Source organism: Oryctolagus cuniculus, chromosome 4, assembly GCF_964237555.1.
Source record: "Oryctolagus cuniculus chromosome 4, mOryCun1.1, whole genome shotgun sequence".
Lineage (NCBI taxonomy): Eukaryota > Metazoa > Chordata > Mammalia > Lagomorpha > Leporidae > Oryctolagus > Oryctolagus cuniculus.
In genome coordinates, this window is record NC_091435.1 from 164,719,453 (window position 1) to 164,740,233 (window position 20,781).

General features: G+C 41.6%; 2 protein-coding genes across 5 annotated transcripts in view; one reads left to right on the plus strand and one right to left on the minus strand.

The window, feature by feature from the left end:
* Positions 1–6,222, minus strand: part of AZI2 (5-azacytidine induced 2) — a 38,500-nt gene extending 32,278 nt beyond the window's left edge. For all 4 annotated transcript variants that reach the window (XR_007924458.2, XM_017346756.3, XM_017346753.3 and 1 more), the window contains exon 1: positions 6,082–6,222. The gene's annotated coding sequence lies outside the window, so the exon portion shown is untranslated. The remainder of the gene's footprint in view (positions 1–6,081) is intronic.
* A 444-nt stretch (positions 6,223–6,666) lies between these two features.
* ZCWPW2 (zinc finger CW-type and PWWP domain containing 2) overlaps positions 6,667–20,781 on the plus strand; it is a 208,037-nt gene continuing 193,922 nt past the window's right edge. Inside the window, exon 1 of the mRNA XM_051858906.2 lies at positions 6,667–6,746. The gene's annotated coding sequence lies outside the window, so the exon portion shown is untranslated. The remainder of the gene's footprint in view (positions 6,747–20,781) is intronic.

Sequence of the window (20,781 nt, forward strand, 5' to 3'; positions counted from 1 at the left end):
CTGTCTCTCTCTCTCTCTCTCACTGTCCACTCTGCCTGTCAAAAGTAAAAAATAAAAAATAAATAAATAAAAAAAAAGACGGAATGGGTTATACTGATATAACAATGTCACATTTTATAAGATTATATAACAAAATAAGTAGTCAGATTGGTTTACACATTTCTACATTTTGCCTTTGTTTTATAAATAATCAAGGGGCCAGCACTGTGGCACAGCCAGGTAAGCCCTGACCTGAAGCGCCGGCATACCATATGGGCATCGGTTCTAATCCCAGCTGCTCCTCTTCAGATCCAGCTCTCTGTTATGGCCTGGGATAGCAGAAGATGGCCCAAGTCCTTGCGCCTCTGCACTTGTGTGGGAGACCTGAAAGAAGCTCCTGGCTCCTGGATTTGGACTGGTGCAGCTCCAGCCAATGAGGCCAACTATGGAGTGAACCAGCAGATGGAAGACCTGTATCTCTACCTCTACCTCTCTAACTCTTTCAAATAAATTAAATAAATCTTTAAAAAAAATCAAAAAGTTGCATTTATACGTATGATCAATATATATAAAAACCATCATTTGCATTAAGAAGGATTTTAAGTTATGTATCATTGTTCTGTATATTTATTTCATATACTATAAACATGACTTGGAATGTACTAGGAACAGCATTAAAACTGCTATGTCTTAAAAATTTTATGAAAAATAGCCATATATTAAAGTCTATCCAAGAGAAAATTCACCAGCATCACAGATATGCATTAAGTTTTACCAAGTCTTAAAATAATTGTCATTTAAATTTGTTGGGGGCCACCGATGTGGTATAGCAGGTAAAGCCACTGCCTGTGGTGCCAGCACCAGTTCAAGACCCGGCTGCTCCACTTCTTTTTTTTTTTTTTTTTTTTGACAGGCAGAGTGGACAGTGAGAGTGAGAGTGAGAGAGAGAGAGAGAGAGAGGTCTTCCTTTTTGCCGTTGGTTCACCCTCCAATGGCCACAGCGGCTGGCGCACCGTGCTGATCCGATGGCAGGAGCCAGGTGCTTCTCCTGGTCTCCCATGGGGTGCAGGGCCCAAGTACTTGGGCCATCCTCCACTGCACTCCCTGGCCACAGCAGAGAGCTGGCCTGGAAGAGGGGCAACCGGGACAGAATCCGGCGCCCCGACCGGGACTAGAACCCGGTGTGCCAGCGCCGCAAGGCGGAGGATTAGCCTAGTGAGCCGCGGCGCCGGTCCTGCTCCACTTCTGATCCAGCTCTCTGCTATGGCCTGGGAAAGCAGAACATGGCCCACGGCCTTGGGCCTCTGCAACTGCATGGGAGACCCCCAAGAAGCTCCTGGCTTCGGACTGGCGCAGCTCTGGCTGTTGTGGCCATCTGGGAAGTGAACCAACAGATGGAAGACCTCTTGCTCTCTGCCTCTCCTTCTCTCTGTGTAACTGACTTTCAAATAAATAAATAAATATTTAAAAAATAAATTCGTTGTAAAATGAATATAGGGATTTTAATTTCTATCCTTAAAAACATAAATAGGAAGTCACAAGTCACAAGGATATTAATGATTATCATAGTATTCCGTACCAGCCAGAACTCTGGAGATTAAAAGCTGAATGCCCAGGGAAAATGAGATCTTAGAAAAGCAAGAAATAATACAAGACAGATACCCCATTCTAGTGATTGATATACTGAAAGGAAAAGTGCCAGCAAAGTAAAAGCATACAATGTATAGCCTTTGGTTTTATTACTTATGCAAGCATCCTTTCTACAGAGAAAGGAGCTGCAGTAAGTCTGTCTCACAACACCTATTCTATTTCGTATACTTTGTTGTCATAAAATGTCTCTGTGGATATCCAAATCAGCTGGGCCAAAGTCTGATGTACATTTTTTACATAAAAATGACTTACATTTTTTACCTAAAAATATAGCTGGCTATTATTATACCTAAACTAGATCAAGCTGGTTTTTATTTTTTAGTTATCACTTACAGGGGCAGAAGGGGAATGGGAAGGAGAGAGAAAGAGAGGCCACCTGCTGGTTCACTTCCCCAGCACCCACAATGGCCAGGACAGAGGAGAGGACCCAAGCTAGGAACACAAACAGGTCTCTCATATGGGTAGTCTCCTAACTTGAGCCATCTATGCCACCTCTCCAGGTCTGCATTGACAAGAAGTTCAAGTCAGAAGTCAGAGCTGGGAACCAAACTCAGATACTCCAATATGGAATGCAAGTATATTAACCACTAGACTAAACGCTTACTCCTCAAGCTAGCTTTAACACTTGCAACTTGAGGAAATCGGTCAGTTCAGATGTTGTATCTTAAAACAGATACTATAGCTTATCATATTTGCCATAATTTAAATTGTCTTAAAATGGCAGACTTTTGTTTAAGGAGGGCCATGAGCAGAACACTGTTATAAAACATCAGTGTTACCAAATCTAAATAATATTTTAAAAGGTCTAACAGGAATTCATAACATTTGCTTCCAAAACTTAATGCCAAGATACTGTCTAAATATAAGCGTAAGTAGATTCTCTCAATCATCAGTAATAAATCTATTTCACAGGAACATGTCACAAAAGAATCTGGTTTTCCCAACAGCATTCCGAGAAGCTGGAGATGACCTACAGCAGTGTTTGATAAACTGAAGTATGGGCCAACACCCTAGAATTGCTTAAGAGTTTTGTTAAAAAAAATTTGATTGCAAGGTGGACACATGGCACAACAGTAAGATGCCTCTTAGGATGCCCACATTCCATAGAGTTCCAGGTTTGACTGCTGGAAATTCCACTAACAATTCGCTTCCTGCTAATGCAGAAACTGGGAGCCAACAGATGATGACTCAACTAATTGAGTGCCTACTAACCATGTGGGAGACCAGAATGAGTTCTGTGCTCCTGGCTTTGGCCTGGCCCAGTCTCTGGGCACTTGGGCAGTGAATAAGAAGATGGATGAGCTTTCTCTGTCTTCCTGCCTTTCAAGAAAGATGAAAAAGAAATACAGACTGCTAGGCTCCATGGCAGATCTATACAAATCAGAGTATCTGAGGTCAAAGTTTCAATAAGCACCAGAGGAGATTTTAAGTGTCACTCCAACTTGAGAACCATGCATCCACAGGGAACAAAGCTAAATAGCTACTACACGGCTTATTTATGGAATTCTAATTATAGTTAGTATTCTTAGAGATGTTGTAGGCATGGTTATTTCTTTGAGTACATTACAACTAATAATCACCACCTAACTCTTACAGGAAGATTATGTTTTATTACTATAGAATGTAATATATTTATCATCTCAATAGGATTGGAGTATTAAATACAGTATCTTTATAGCTATACAGTCATGCATTTTATATATTTGACAACTACATTTTGTTTCTTTCTAGCAGTTTATTTAAGCTCAAATTAAGAGAGAATTAAAAAACTGAAGCAAAAAATGTTAGCAATTATTGTTCGGAAGAGTGAAATTCCAAAGAATAACGGATAAAGAAGGGCACAGCTGTCAGGTAAGGTGGGTGGGAAACAGAACAGTAATTCCTGAGTATAAGGGGAAGAAATAATATTTGAGCATTACTCAGAATTATTTCAGATTTTAAATTTCAGCATTATTGCAATCAACAACGAAAGCACCCTCAGGTCCTCTTTGCTGCATATACTAGGGTTTGTGACACTAAACAGAATAATCTTTTCATATCACATTGATCTTTTTTCTAGGCATATTTATTCTGCCATATTTCACTTATTTACTACATGCGAAGCACTAATGCTTTTGCATGAATTTTCCTATAGAACTATCATTTTAATTTATAAACAAAGTTTTAGAAAAGTTAACACCTTACCCACAACTACACAACTGATCAGTGGCAAAGCTGGGATGTGAAGATAACCCATCTTGTGTGCTTAACACAACATTCCAAGAGGCCACACAAAATTAATTTTGATTTTCCTAATATGAATACAGACAAAGCAGAAATCTATGGTAGGAAGAATAGGTCCCAAGATTCTAGTATAGAACTTGCCACCCTGATGACTGATTAGTTCACTTCACCTGTCTAATCTAAATTTGCCCACCTAGAAAATGACAGGATTGGACTACATCACTAAGATGCCACTCTCAAACTGTGAAAGCAAAATTTCAATCCCAATACTGAACTGCAACCTAAAGAGGTAATTCATGTTTGTGCTAGGAGCTGAGGAAAAGATATAGCACACACATTAATTTCACTAGAAAAGGTATTACCACCACCACAGATGAAGAAACTAAGCTTCAAGAGGCAAGGCAAATCTGTCTATAATCACTGGCAGGGTGTGACATGTAGCTGGAATTGAAATCAAAGTCCATACAGTAGGTTCCTTCCTCTATTTCACACTGCTTCCTGATTGGATCTTATTTAAGACTTCCATTACTTTCTACTTCTAAGAAGCTAGGATATTTGTGACTACTTCCCACGGTCAGTCAAGATATTTTGGAACAAGGATTAAGTCTTATATAGGCAAATGAACTAATACTCTTTCTCTACTTTTAATTAAATAATTAGAGGCAGAAATTGTCTAACTAGCTTATAAAGAAGGGAGCAAGTGCCACTCTAAGACACTATCACTTATTACTTAAGTCTATATTCCTGAGCAAGCAAATGCCCCATAAGCACACAAATGTACTCAGCACGAAACATTACACTTTCATTTATCTGACCTCCCCTAACCCATTTAGTCCAGAAATCATTTTGAATTTCAGGGAATCCTGCGACTGTCAGAGACAGCATAAGTATGAAGAACAGTCTACTGACTTTCATTACTTCCTTTAAGTAACACATGTTAATGCAACTGGACATTTATCTCAAAAGACTCCTGGGGCCTGTATCCCACGTGGGTGCCAGTTTGAGTCCCGGCTGCTCCACTTCCAATCCAGCTCTCTGCTATGGCCTGGGAAAGCAGAAAGTCCTTGGGCCCCCTGTACACTCTTCAGAGACCTGGAATAAACTCCTGGCTCCAAAACCACTCAGCTCTGGCTGTTGCGGGCATTTGAGGAGTGAACCAGCAGATGGAAGATCTCTCTCTCTGCCTCTGCCTCTCTGTAACTCTGCCTTTCAAATAAATAAATCATAAAAAAAACCTCCCAATTACACAGGCAGGGAAAGGGAGGAGAATTAGAAAGGGGTTGGGGTGTGCAGGGAGGACAGCGGCCAGTAATGAAAACCAGGCAGCTGATGCGGGTCAGCATAACTCGACAACTCTGCTTTGGTGCCCTGTGGAGTATGCAGTAGCCTCCTTTCGGTGACAGGAAAAACGGGAAAGAGTTTTAATGTCTTAACGAACGCCACCCGAGTAAGCTGACAATTCAGCACCCGGTGTTCTGATCTCATCCGGTGCCATTGCTTGTTACTCTAGCTCGTCTCCTTCATGTTAAAACTTTGCATTTGCACACAGCTCGCCATTTACCAAAAAATACTGAATTCATCCTTTGTAACCACCCTGGAGGGCCAGCCATTCCTATCTCCAGAGGCGCAAATCAACACAGCTGTAATTTAAACGACGCCTTCAGATGCTACTCAACCTAACCTAGAACTTGAAGTGCATCCAATGCCTAAGGAGCAAGGGTCCAGCGGGTCCGTGGGCTGGACTACTAACGCGTATTCCCAACGCATCCTGAAGCAACGCATTGGTGCTGTGAGTGGGGCTGCCGCACTTGGGAGTACTGGAGTTGCTCGTGGGTAGGGACGGAGAGAGTCAGCCTACAGTGCGCGTAGTAGTCACTCAACAAACAAGACCCGTCCTGGACACACCGGAAAACCGACCAGTGCCCAGTGTCCGTCAGAGGGCTTCGCGGTTCGCTGCTCCTGGACGCCCCAGGTAGTGCCGCCCTAGCCACAGGTCCCTATCTAAACGGCATCCCAGCGAATCAATAATGGAAAAAAACAAAAACCCGAAGGCGTCCGAGTCGATCAGAAAACGGCCAGGAAGCGAGGAGGCGGGGGACAGGGGCAGCCGGGCTGAGGCGGCGGCGCGGGAGCGGGCCAAGGGGGCACCTCACGCGTCTCTCCGGACCGGCCCCGGCCGCCGCGCTGCCCGCACCCCCAGGCCCCGCCTGACCCAAGCGAGTCACTCACCCCGCAGCCAGGCAGAGCAGGGCCACCCCTAGGGCCGCCGAGTTTCGTTTCCCCGGGTGTTCGGGAACCGACGGAACACAAACCGGGTCGCCAGGGGTCACCACGGGCTTCCGGTTTCCTCGAGGACACCGCCGCTTCCCCGGCGAGGGCCGCTGCCGTAGGGGCACCGCACAGACACTCCCATTCTTCGGCTTCGGCCGCCACAGGCCCACCGCGGCCCGGCCCGGCCCAGGGCTGGACACCGGAGCTTCTGGAAGGAGGACGAGCCGCCGCCGCCGCCGCCGCCGCCGCAGGCCCGTTACCCAGCAGCCCGCGCGCGAGCCCGGCCCGTCGGCGTCGCCGGCCTCGCCACAGAGCCACAGCGGCCAGCGGCCGCCTCAGACGCCGCGGAGAGGAAGCGCTGTGGAAGGGGACTCGGGGGGCGGACGAGCCGCTAACGCCCACCCATGGGCTTCTAGCGGCCGCGGGCTCGGCGCCAAGGCCGTCGGAGGAAACCGGAAGTCGGGCCCGAGGGAGCTGGGAGGGCGTTCGCGCGGCGGCTCCTGGAGGAAGCGAGCGGGCGCGAGGGGCGGGGCGTGAGGGGAAACTACGTGTCCCGTGAGCCTCCGCGGCGGGGCGGGGCCGCGGCGACGCGGAAAGCGGAAGCGGCGGCGGCGGGGCGTTGGGTAAGCGTTCTGCGCCGGCGGGGCGGTTGGGCCCGTGGCCTCCTTGAGGGGCGCCCTCTAGCGCGGCGCTCCAGCTGAGCGTCCGGCTGGGGGCTCCGGGTTTCCGCGCCGGCGCTTCGCCGGGGTGCGGCTCCGGCTCCTCGTCGCGCGTGGTGGACGGGGCACTGGGGACCCCGTCGGCAGCGCGGAGGGCCCTGCCACACCGTGTAGCAGGGTTTTGTTACCTGGGGGTCTCTAAGGAGCAGGATTTGTTACCTGGGGGTCTCTAAGTAGCAGGGCTTTGTTACGTGGGGGTCTCTAAGGAGCAGGATTTGTTACCTGGGGGTCTCTGAGTAGCAGGGTTTTGTTACCTGGGGGTCTCTAAGTAGCAGGGCTTTGTTACCTGGGGGTCTCTAAGGAGCAGGATTTGTTACCTGGGGGTCTCTGAGTAGCAGGATTTGTTACCTGGGGGTCTCTAAGTAGCAGGGTTTGTTACCTGGGGGTCTCTAAGGAGCAGGTTTTGTTACCTGGGGGTCTCTGAGTAGCAGGGTTTTGTTACCTGGGGGTCTCTAAGTAGCAGGGTTTGTTACCTGGGGGTCTCTAAGGAGCAGGTTTTGTTACCTGGGTGTCTCTGAATAGCAGGTTTTGTTACCTGGGGGGTCTCTGAGTAGCAGGGCTTTGTTACGTGGGGGTCTCTGAGTAGCAGAGTTTTGTTACCTGGGGGGTCTCTGAATAGCAGGTTTTGTTACCTGGGGGGTCTCTGAGTAGCAGGGCTTTGTTACGTGGGGGTCTCTGAGTAGCAGGGTTTTGTTACCTGGGGGTCTCTGAGTAGCAGGGCTTTGTTACGTGGCGGGGGGGTCTCTGAGTAGCAGGGTTTTGTTACGTGGCGGGGGGGTCTCTGAGTAGCAGGGTTTTGTTATGTGGGGGGGGTCTCTGAGTAGCAGGGCTTTGTTACCTGGGGGTCTCTGAGTAGCAGGGTTTTGTTACGTGGGGGGGGTCTCTGAGTAGCAGGGTTTTGTTACATGGGGGAGGTCTCTGAGTAGCAGGGCTTTGTTACCTGGGGGTCTCTAAGTAGCAGGGTTTTGTTACCTGGGTGTCTCTGAATAGCAGGTTTTGTTACCTGGGGGTCTCTGAGTAGCAGGGCTTTGTTACCTGGGGGTCTCTGAGTAGCAGGGTTTTGTTACGTGGCGGGGGGGTCTCTGAGTAGCAGGGTTTTGTTACGTGGGGGGGGTCTCTGAGTAGCAGGGCTTTGTTACCTGGGGGTCTCTGAATAGCAGGTTTTGTTACCTGGGGGGTCTCTGAGTAGCAGGGTTTTGTTACCTGGGGGGTCTCTGAGTAGCAGGGTTTTGTTACCTGGGGGTCTCTGAGTAGCAGGGCTTTGTTACCTGGGGGTCTCTGAGTAGCAGGGTTTTGTTACGTGGGGGGGGGTCTCTGAGTAGCAGGGTTTTGTTATGTGGGGGGGTCTCTGAGTAGCAGGGCTTTGTTACCTGGGGGTCTCTGAGTAGCAGGGTTTTGTTACGTTGTGGGGTCTCTGAGTAGCAGGGCTTTGTTACCTGGGGGTCTAAGTAGCAAGATTTTGTTACCTGGGGAGTCTCTGAGTAGCAGGGTTTTGTTACCTGGGGGTCTCTGAGTAGCAGGGTTTTGTTACCTGGGGGTCTCTAAGGAGCAGGGTTTTGTTACTTGGGGGTCTCTGAATAGCAGGCTTTGTTACCTGGGGGGTCTCTGAGTAGCAGGGTTTTGTTACCTGGGGGTCTCTGAGTAGCAGGGTTTTGTTACCTGAGGGGTCTGTCTCTAAGTTAAATGTGCGCTGTGTGGGGAGCTACACCTTTGCCGCCCGACTGTCAGCTCAGCCAGCGGGAGGGATTCAACACATGGTTTTGCTTGAAACTACGTTTTAATGTTGAGCCTCTCTCTCTTTTTTATAAAAAAATTTTATTTAAGTTATGCACGTTTCGTGTATTCCATAGAGTTAGGAACGTAGTAGTGACACTTCCCACCCTCCTGCCCACGCTCCGTCCCTCTTCCTCCTCCCTCTCCCGTTCCCACTCTTAATTTTTACAAACACCTATTTTAAGTTTACTTAATGATCATAAAGTTCACCCTACACTAAGAGTTCAACAAATAGTATGAAGGGAAAAAAAAAACACACTTCCTCAACTCAAGAGACAAGGGCTGCAAACAATCATCGAATCCCTAAATGTTGAGCTTTTTTTTTGGTTTAGGGTTGAGTGAAAATTCACAGCTGTTAGGAGCAAAGACCACAACCTAAAGTTGCATATTTTAAAAAGTAAGTTAAAATCTCTACATTAACGTAATCGTTTAGAAAGGAGAACCCATTTGTTGAGCTGGGGGATGAGAGTGAGCAGTGTTTTAAATATTTTGAGCAAGAATCAGTCCTTACCTTTTTTTAGTCGCTGTACGATGTGGCCGCGTGAATTTTCCGTGTCAAAGCGAGCCACTAAGCATTCCGTTTTGCCCAGTACTGTTACATTGATTGAGACATCCAAAATCATGAGAAATAAAGCAATATTCTAGTTTTTAATTTTTAGGTGTAGAAATGTTTTCAATTTTTGAACTCTCATTCACAGTTCAGAATAACTTGCGAACTGTTGAAAAGTAGAGAAATCTGTTTTTACCTTTCAGGTAAATAAAAATAAAAATGGATGTAGGTTGGTGTTTTAAAATTTATCCAGTGAGAGGATCTATTTTTGATTTAAAGTACACACCTGAAGATTATAACTTTTTGAAAAAATGAGTTGCACTACCGAAAGTATTTTCTTGATGAAATTCGTACATTATTTTAGTAGAATAAAGCTTTTATTTAGACCGGCGCCATAGCTCACTTGGTTAATCCTCCACCTGTGGCGCCGGCATCCCATATGGTCGCAGGGTTCTAGTCCCGGCTGCTCCTCTTCCAGGCCAGCTCTCTGCTGTGGCCTGGGAAGGCAGTGGAGGATGGCCCAGGTGCTTGGGCCCTGCACCATGGGAAACCAGGAGGAAGCACCTGGCTCCTGGCTTCTGATCGGCGCAGTGCACTGGCTGTAGCAGCCATTTGTGGGGGTGAACCAATAGAAGGAAGACCTTTCTCTCTGTCTCTCCCTCTCACTGTCTATAACTCTACCTGTCAAATAAAAAAAATTAAAAAAGAAAGCTTTTATTTTATTTTTCTTTTGGATGTGGCGGTTATGACAAAACATAAATCAAGATCTCATTGCATCTACCAGAAGTGGCCACTTTCCTCTTACTTACATGTATCTGCTTTAATTAGCTTTAGCAAATAAAATAGAAAAAACTTGATACACACTTTAGTCATAACCATGAGTTACTGTTTTACTATAATGTTGCTGCTGAGGAAAAGATCTCCCATGATGCAATTAATAGATGTAATCTTAGTAGGGACATGTTATAGGAAAATGAGACTAGGTGGATAATCATTGTTAGGTTAAATAACAGAAGAATTTGGGGCTTGTTAGATCATTAGCCAACTGTTTTGCCAAGTAGCTGGGTCTCCTGAGCAAGTCTTAATTCCACTGAAATTTATTGAAGACTGAATAGGCCTTTTTTTAAAGGAATGCTTCTTTTTTTTCTAAGAGAGAGTTGTAAATTGTAACATGTGAAAAGTTCTCTCCCAGGCCAGATTTGGCAATTTTGGGTGGATTTAAACCATTGTTGAATTTTCTGCAACCACAAATACAATTTGAAATTTTCAAAACAACTTACTACTTTAAAAAAATTATACTTGCTATAAGCATTGTCAAAGATAGCTGGAATAGAGGTTCTTGTCTTGCCCAGGAAAGAATTCAAATGTAGGACAGAGTTGTGGTAAGCTAGTAGTGGGGTTTGTTGAGGTGGGGCGTCTGTCAGGATGGATAGGCACCTCCCCAGACTGATCTGAGCGAGAGTGCGTAGTCATTTGGACAGGTGAAGTGTGGTTGCAGGCCAGGTGGGCATCCCAGAAAAGAGCTGAGAGTGTGGTTTGTGTTTAGGCTGGAGCTTATAAGGACATGGAGTCCGGTTCTTTCCACAGTTTCTCCTTTCCTTCCACCATCTTCTGGAAGTTTGCTGGGTGTGAAGTGCATAAAATTCTTCCCAAGGTTTTATTACCAATCTTAGCAGACTAGGTAGCCCTCTTGGCACCAAAAGAGAGGATTCTCCTGGGGTATCTTCACTGATCGGAAGACTGGGATCACCTGTAAAGTCGTTGGGGGTATGGGCAAGACTTTATAGCGTAAAGTACTGGGTTGCTTACAAGGTGTGCTTCCAAGACACATTTCTGAGGCTGCCGGAGTCCACTATATTCCTTTCCTCAGGTGCTTTGTTTTCCTTAGGCCCCTTTCACACACCTGGGCTAATTTTTATCTTCCTACCTAACATAAGATATATTTGGGGGAATTTTATCTTTATGTTGAAAGTCACGTTTCAAACCAGCAGAAAAGAATTACTTTTAAAAGTTGTTGTAAATCGCAGCATGTATGTTGACTTGTGGAGCTGGGTCTGGGAATGTGGGATTTTGTTAGCACTCCTGTCTAAGCAGTTTGCATTATTTCCTGTTAATCTTAACCTAGTATGTGAATTTCAAAGAAAGCATTTTTTGTTGTTTTACTTCCATTTTTTTCTAAGCCCATAGACTTTTTCTGGGCCCATGTCCTCCATTAGCTTCTGAAAATAGTTCATTATACACCATAAGAATGCCATTCAGTAGTACTGGAAGCACATTTCTTCTGCAGATATCTATTAAATTAAATGTGGCCTCAGGCCGCCTCCCTAAGTAATGAAGTGTAACCTAATTGAAGTGTATATTTGTAGCAGATAAAGTTGAGTCTAAACAAATCACAGCCGCCAAGCTTCAGCCTGTTCTGTTGTGCCAGCTGACCAGACCATGTCCTTCTCAGGCAAATGCCTCATCACACCATGTCCAAATAAGGCAAATGCTGAGCTGTAACCAGTCAAGCTGTTTCTGTATGCTGCTTCATTTCTCTGTATATCACAGTCTGGCCATGTTATTGGGTGGAGTTCTGTGAATCTACTGGATTAGAGTGCTGCCTGATTCATGAACCTTTCTTTCCTCAGTAAACTCTATTAAGTGTGTGTGTGTGTTTGAGTTACCCTTATATAAATCCAATATATATGTTCATGCAAAAATGAAATTAAAAAGTTTATTTTGCTGTAAAAATTTTGAAATCATGCATAGTTTTTTTTCATAATATATTTTTTCCATCAACTCTTTGAAGCATTTGTGTGTGTGTTGTTACAGAATGGCCATTTTGAACTGAATTAAACACTGTTAAACCAGGCACCTTTTAAAGTGTCCTGTTTAAAAGTTCCTGTAAATAAAAATTGGGATAAATATCACATGAGCTCCACTTCCACCTTTTCCTACCTCCCTGCACCTTCTCACCAAGGTCTAGATGTTCATCAAGGGCAGAAGTCCTGAAGGAAATAATAATGATCGTGGTTAGGTTCTTTTTTCCATGGGGTAGGATGGATTTCACAACAATATCTGAATAAAGAATGTGGGCCCAGGCACATCTCCTGTGAGACAAGTTACTTCTCTGTATTTAAATATTTTTATTTGTTTAATTAGACAACACGTGAAAACAATGAAGATTGCTGTTTTTTTAAGTGAGTGCTAAGTGTTTCTGAGCTGCCAAGTACAAAAAGTTAGAGAAAATATTAAGACTGCAATCTTTGCAGAAAAAATTTTAAGTAAATTTGTGTTTGTGATTTAAATTGTATATTGATCTTAGAGGTCATGCTTTCTGTTTCTTGGGTTTATATTTTGAGAACTGTGCTGAGATCCTGTATAGATAAGTTTTTTCAGTGTCAGCAGAACAGGCTTAAGGTATTAAAACCACTAAGTTGTAATAGAGATATCTGTCTTTTCATATTAATATCAAATTCAGAGTCATTTCATCAGTGGTATTTTCTTCCTCTTTTCTTCCCACATATCACCGCTACAGGTTTAAGTTATTTAGGGTAAGAGAATAATTTTAGTGGCAAGAATAAAAAGTGAGTTCAAGGATACCCCTAAAACTGGAAACTCTGGTATCTAGCATACATAATCTTTTTCTTTATGTCTCTTATATACACACGTAGGCAAGCACCCTGGTGTACACAGAGGTGGGAAGGAGGAGAAGGTTGTAAACTCTTTAAAAGTCATGACTCCTTTTACAGTGTGTGTTTGCACATGTGTGTGTATCTTAAAATATCAGTATTCAAACTGGGCAACAGATATTCTAAACCTTGGAAGGTAAGTGAAAGCTTGACAGGGAGTTATTTGGTTAACATTTTCAGAATATTAGTTCTCAGGTCTGGACTTGCATATTTTCTTCCTTGAAACTGATCTACTTCAGAGTGTTCTGATTGGTCTCTTAACACTTTCTTCTTTGGTAATTGTCTCTTTCAGTACCTTTAATCTGACCTAAGTCTTGATAATAGTGATTTTCAGCTGCTTTGGAAAATTCTACAGAGGGACCAAATTGAGTTATAATTTGATCACTAAAAATGTTCGATGGCATATGATTTTTTGATATGTAAGATCGGAGTTGGCAAACTCAAAAGGCTTCCATAGCTTTGGAACCCATGACAAGAGCCTGGGGTGATTACTGACGCTATAAACAAGAGTGTCAATTGTTAAGTCAACAATAGGAGTCACTGTGCACTTATTCCTCATGTAGGATCTCTGTCCTTAATTTGTTGTACATTATGAATTAATGCTATAACTAGTACTCAAACAGTATTTTACACTTTGTGTTTCTGTGTGAGTGCAAACTGTTGAAATATATACTAAATTGATCTTCCGTATATAAAGATAATTGAAAATGAATCTTGATGTGAATGGAATGGGAGAGGGAGCGAGAGAGGGGAGGGTTGCGGGTGGGAGGGAAGTTATGGGGGGGAGAAAGCCATTGTAATCCATAAACTGTACTTTGTGAATTTATATTTATTAAATAAAAGTAAAAAAAAAAGAAAAAAAGAAATACATTATATAGCAAAGGAAAGGAGATAATTTTCAAAGCCATTACACAACTCATGCAGTATAAAAGTGAAATTTTTGACTTGGTATAATGGTTAATTTGGGGTGTCAGTTTTGACAGTGTGCCATGGAGTGCACAGGTGTTTGATTACATGTTATTTCTGGTATGTCTTCGAGATGTTTCCGGGTGAGATTAGCATCTGAGTCAGTAGACTGCATAAAGCAGTTTGCCTTCCCCATTGTGGGTAAAAATCATGCAATCCATTGGGGCCTAAATAGAACAAAAAGATGGGGGGAGTGAAAATGCACTCTACCCGAATATTTGCAGGATATATGTATTCTCCTGACCTTGAATTGAAATTTACATCCTTGGCTCTCCTAATTTTCAGACTTTCAGACTGTACTGAACTACATTCTCAGTTCTATTGAGTCTCTGGCTTGCAAAATACAGAGTGTGTGACTTTTCAGCCTCCATAATTGCATGAGCCAAGTCCTTATATGCACATTAAGATACTTGAAAGGTTTCATGAAAAACTAGAATTAAAAGATAAGTTTTGGAACAGCCATTTAGCCTAGAAGTTAAGATGTACATGTCCCATACCCATTTCCTGCCAATGGAGATCCTAGGAGGTAGCAGGTGATAGCTCAAATAGTTGGGCTCCTGACACCTAGTGGGAGACAGGATTGCATTGCTGGCATCTAGCTCTAGCCCGAGCCGAGCCCCAGTTGTTATAGGCCTTTGAGGAGTGAACCAGCAGATGGGAGTTTGCTCTGTCTTTGTCTCTTTCTTTCTCTCTCTGCCCCTAAAATTAATTTATTAAATAAGTGAAAAAGTGTTTATCTCTGTGCAAAAAACTTCTAAATGAGAACCACAATGAGAGAGCACTACACGACAGAAAAATACTGATGGTATAAAGTGATGACAAAGATGTAGAGTGGCAGAAGCTTATATATACTTATTGTAGGAGCATAAGTTTGTACAACCACTTTCTAAGTCATCTGGCATTATTTTCTATGTATAACCCAGAAATTCCATTTCTACATATATACCCAACTGAAATGTATGCACATTACACAAAAAAAGAAATGGGCATGGGGCCAGCGCTGTGGCATAGTAGGTAAAGCAGCCACCTTCAGTGTGAGTATCCCATACATGTGCCTGTTTGAGGTCTGGTACTCCACTTCTGATCCAGCTCTCTGAAATTGTCCTTGGGCCCCTGCACCTGCATGGGAGACCAGAAGAAGCTCTAGGCTCCTGGTTTCGGATTGGCCCAGCTCTGGCCATTGCGGCCATTTGGGGAGTGAACCAGAGGATGAAAGATGTCTCTCTCTCTTTTTCTCTGCCTCTCTGTAACTCTGCCTTTCAAATAAATAAATAAAAAATAGACACAATATATAAAAATATTAATTGTTGCATAACAGTCCTAAACTGAAAATCTAAATAGCTAGAAACATTAGAATAGATAAATTGTGATGTATTTACATAATAGAGTACTTTATAGGGATGAAAACTAACTGTCACTATAAGCAGTAAGATGGGTGAATCTCATGTGAGCGCAACAGTACATATGTTATGGTGCGATTTATGTAAAGACCAAAGCAGACAAAATAAAACTTAGGGATCATATTAATGATTATTTTTTTGGAAGTGAAAAGGAGGTACTAATTGAAAGGGGTCACAAAAGACTTCTAAGGGATTTATATTGTAATCCTTAAACTGGGTTTTGGTTATTTGAATATGTTTTTTTGGTAATAATTGGAATGTGCAGTTTTAATTTATGTACATTTTCCTGTATATATAGTTTTTTAACTATTATAACTACAGTCAGTTATAATATCTGTAAATTTCAAACATGATTCATTTTGGGGTATTTAGATATTGAGTTTCTCATAGCATTTAGCAATATATGCAGTTGATTATAACCTATATTTTTAGTTGCGTCTAAATTACATGTCAGTGGAGCCAGAGCTGTGGCACAGTGGGTTAATCCTCCACCTGCAGTGCCAGCATCCCATATAAGCGCCTGCTTGTATCCCAGATGCTCCTCTTCCAATCTGGCTCTCTGCTATGGCCTGGGAAAGCAGTGGAGGATGACCCAAGTCCTTGGGCCCCTGCACCCACATGGGAGACCCGGAGGAAGCTCCTGGCTCCTGGCTTTGGATCAGCCCAGCTCTGGCCTTTGTGGCCATTTCGGAAGTGAACCAGCAGAAGGAAGACCTTTCTCTCTGTCTCTCCCTCTCACTGTCTGTAATTCTACCTCTCAAATAAAGAAATAAAATCTTTTAAAAAATAAATTATGTGTCAGTGCTGATTAAATTTATTATAACATTCTACTGGGTTCATTAAAGAAATTTTTCTGCCATTTGTTAAAGTGTTAAGGAAGTCTTTATTCAAGACTATTATAATATAATTACATTAGGGAAGAGAAATCAAGTACAGCAAAGAACTAATAAACATGGAGCAGGGTAATGGGGTCAGTGGGTGGAAAATTACTGAAAGGAGACATTACGTTAGGGTGAGTCTTGCCAATCTGACCTAACAAGATTCTTGTTAAAGGTTGGCTAAGGATTGATTCATCAAAGATGAAGGATAACGAACTTGTTCAGATACCAAGAGCGATCAGATATTGGTTGTGGGAGTACTTTCACTAATGTGAAACTACTAAGAATAGACTAAACAGGCCAAAGACAGGACAAAATGGAACATGAAAGAGGATGACTGGCACGTTAGTTTCATACAAGACTTTCAAAATTTTTATATTTATCCCCTACCTTCTGTGTTGGGCCTTCAGAGATAAGAACCCAAACCCAGAGCCTCATGCTAATTGAGGGAAGGTTGGTTTTCATCTACACTATGGACTCTCCCTTTAGTGTATTTTGTGCTGAAGTTTCCTGCGCTTCATTTATTTTGGCAACACATTCATAAAAGAATATGTGTTGAAATCCTTTGTCTGCTGAAGACTTCTTGACCCTCTTTGTTATGTGTTTGTTTTCTTTCTACATTTTAACTGCAGTTTTAATGGAAGTAAGATATAAATGAATTACTTAGTAATCTTGAGCAGAATTAGATAATTTGCTTTCTTAACTGAATATATTGTGAACATTTTTCTCATTTTTCTTCTGAAACGTAATTTTGGTTTTGAGGCTGAAATTACGTTTATTTATTTACTCCTGAATTATGAGTTTTAGACAGCTTTAATGATACTCAAAATGAAGACAGCAATATTTTTCCAATACTAGAGTCACTAGATGATTTTTAAAAAAATTTCTTTAGAGATTAGAGACCTTAAGTTTGTTTCTTTCCAGGGGAAGAATTCCAAATTATTCCAATTTCCAGTCTATTATGTTTCCTTTGCAAATTTACATGTGATGTTTTGACTATGCTCTCAATTTTGCATTAGGCAATCTGAAACTACTTCCAATTTCCCGTTCTCATTTTAAAACTCTTCAGTGATAGTTTTCTTTTCTAAATATTTGTGTTGTGATCCTTGAAATAATCATAATGTAATTACCAGAATTTAAAGTAATAAAGTCATTACCTTTTATTTATTAGGCTTATGGCCTTTATTTTTAAAATAAGAAAATTAATGACAGTGTATAAGTCATTTTTAATGACAAGTTAAAGTTAGATTAGATTAACTCAAAGTTAGTTAGATTAAATTAAGATTCTTTTTATGTGTCCTGTAGTAAAAGGAAGTATTCAACTTAATTGTAGATTTTCTTCTATAATATTGGTAGAACAAAATTTTATCTTCACACAGATCAATTAGATGATTTCTGTAGAAGCATAGTTTAGATAAAGGTCAATTGAGACATGCAGGGGAAAATGGCCAAATGGCCTGAAATTCATACTTTGCTTTTTCAATCTATAGATATAATTCTTCTTATTTGATTGTATTTGGTAGGCCAAAGAACTTAATTATCCTTTTTGGATCTGTTTTTCTCTGACAAGTTTATATATACTAAAAAACTGTGGTATTGGCAACCATCCCATACAGACCTAAAGTATATAGATTGGTGAATAACGTGTGGAGTTGACATTTAATGCAATTTATTAGATTCTAAGTTGTTTATTTGTCTCTTGAAATATTTTAAAGCAACATTATATAGTTGCTCCAAAAGATACTAGCTTTTAAATAAACCGATGAGTTATTTTAGTCTATTTTTATTACTGACTTTGGATGAAATCTACCAGTTATCTTCATTATTAGAAAAGGAAAGAAAATATTAACTAAGCATCTGGAAGTATGCTAGAAGCTATCTAGCAGTACCTGTATAGACTGTTCTGTGAATGATAAATTACAGTTCTGTACAGATAATAGGCTCTGAATACATTCTGTTGAATAATAATAATAAAGTATAATCTAAGGTTGACATATAGGCACAAATTTGCTAAGTGGGTAAATGAATGAACAGTGAATGTTAAATTTGTCTCATAGAGGCTGGCACCGTGGCTCAATAGGCTAATCCTCCACCTGCGGCACCGGCACACCAGGTTCTAGTCCTGGTCGGGGTACCGGATTCTGTCTTGGTTGCCCCTCTTCCAGGCCAGTTCTCTGCTGTGGCCCAGGGGTGCAGTGGAGGATGGCCCAAGTCCTTGGGCCCTGCACCCGCATGGGAGACCAGGAGAAGTACCTGGCTCCTGGCTTCAGATCAGCGCAGTGCGCTGGCCTCAGCGGCCAGTGTGGGATGAACCAACAGAAAAGGAAGACCTTTCTCTCTGTCTCTCTCTCTCACTGTCCACTCTGCCTGTCAAAAAAATTTTTTTTCTCTCATAGAGAAGAATAAGGATAAATGAATTTAAAGATTAAAATCAGACTAAATTGTTAAGTTCAGCACTTGAGAAAAATCATAAAAGACAAAATAGAATGTTCACATTCTACCTTGGATTTTGCATATTTTAAATTCATCTGACCACAACTATAATTCATTTGAAAGTAATCTAGAAAAAAAATCACATGTTTATTGTATCTTCAGGATGCTAGGCTCTGAAATGGGTTTTTTTCATATGTTGTTTTATCTCATTATTAAAACCAACATATAAATTAAGTATTATTACCATCAGCATACACAGATAGAATGATATTTAGACCATTTAACTGACTTTTCTTAATTAAAAACTATAGAAGGTATAAAGAAAATTTAAATCCATATCTTGGGATGATATAGATATTTAACCTATATATCTAGCCATACTAATGTTTAAATATTTTAAATAACATGGCATTGGCCTTCATGCCTTGTAAAGATTCAATGCTTCTCTTTGCAAGTACTGTACAGATACTAAGAACGGAATGGTTAACAAGATAGAGACACATTTTACCCTGTGTTTTTCCTGTATTGTAGAGAACTTTATTAAATAAACTACAGTCATATTGGCTTAGAAACCATTTCCCTAAAGTATCCTGACCCACCCTCGGTTTAAGTCTCAGTTGTGCCTCCTGTGCTTCTGTGGCATTCTGTATTTCGTCCATGATAGTACTAGCTATTACTTGTGGAGGGAGATGTGTTTGTTTTTGCTATTGTGTTATGACTGACTTGTAGCAAACCCTCGGGAAATATTTCTAAACATCAAAATAGAGTCAAGATTTGAAGCTGTGTAGGCTGGCATCATGGAACAGTGGGTTAAGCCATTGTCTGCAATGATTGCATCCAACAGGAGCACCAGTCCTGGTTGCTCTGCTTCTGATACAGCTCCCTGCTAATGTACCTGGGAAAGGAGCAGAAGATGGCCTGAATGGGTGGGCCCCTGCCACCCACATGGGAGACCTGGATGGAGTTCCAGGCTCCTAATGTGCCATTTGGGGAGTGAACCAGCAGATGAAAGATATTTCTCTCTCTTTCTTCTTCTCTCCCTCTCTCTCTTACCCTCTCCATCACTCCTTCTCTCTCTCTCTCAATGCCTCTCCCTTTCCTGCTCCTTTTCCCTCTGTCTATCCCACCTCTCTTCTCTGTATCTCTGCCTTTTAAATAAATAAGTTTTTAAAAAAATTTGAAACTTTAGCAAATAAGTGAGTAATTTAGATAGACTTACAGATATTGGGATGAAAAATGATGGAGGTTTAAGTAATTGAGGAAAATTTATCTTTTGAGAATGAGGAAGATGCCCTGAGAATTACAAAAATTTAGACTAGTTACTATAGGGATAGAAAAGGAAAGAGAATAGATAGAAAAATTAGCCTTAAAGAGGTATTAGAGAATGAAAGTAAGATTTTTTAAGTAAAACAAAAACCAAACAACTGAAAAACTCATTCAGAATATTGCTCTGAGTTTTTTCCCTGAATATATCTCTGTTTACTTTCAACATCTTGTTTTTTACAATAAATAATTTTTACATTAAAATAGGTTATTGAAACAAAAGCTTACAAAGAAAATATCTGTTCTATTTCTAAAACTTTTTTTTTTACATTGAGGGTCATTAACTCTAGATCACACTTGAACATCATTGAAGAATCCAGGTGATAAAAAGAAATGGTTGTGCACTTTAAGTGGGTGAATTTAATGATATGTGAATTGTGTCTCAATAAAATTATTAAGTAAAAAGTAATAAAATAGAAAAATGAGAATTTTTCCTATAGGAAAACTTAAAGAATAGACAAATCTCTTTCCCCAAATCTTTCCTATACAGGGTAATATGATATATTTTGAAAATAAATACTATGGGGGCTGATGTTGTGGCATAGAGGAAATAACCACCGCCTGCAATGCAGGCGTCTCATATGGACTCCAGTTTGAGCCCCGGCTGCTCCACTTTGACCCAGCTCCCTGCTAATGGCCTGGGAAAAGCAGCAGAAGATGGCCCAAGTGTTTGGGCTGCTGCCACTGGTGTTGAAGACTTGGATGAAACTCCTGGGCCCTGACTTCAGCCTGGCCCGGTGTTGGCTGTTATAGCCATCTGGGGTGTGAACCAGTAGATGGAAGATCTCTCTCTCTCTCTGTGCAACTCTTTCAAATAAATAAACACATCTTTTAAAAATAAGTAAAAATGTATAATTTATTGAGCTATGCCATTTGTACTGTTCATGGAAATAAAGATTCTATAACAAAAGTTAATATAAGGTGTGTCCACAGCAGAATATG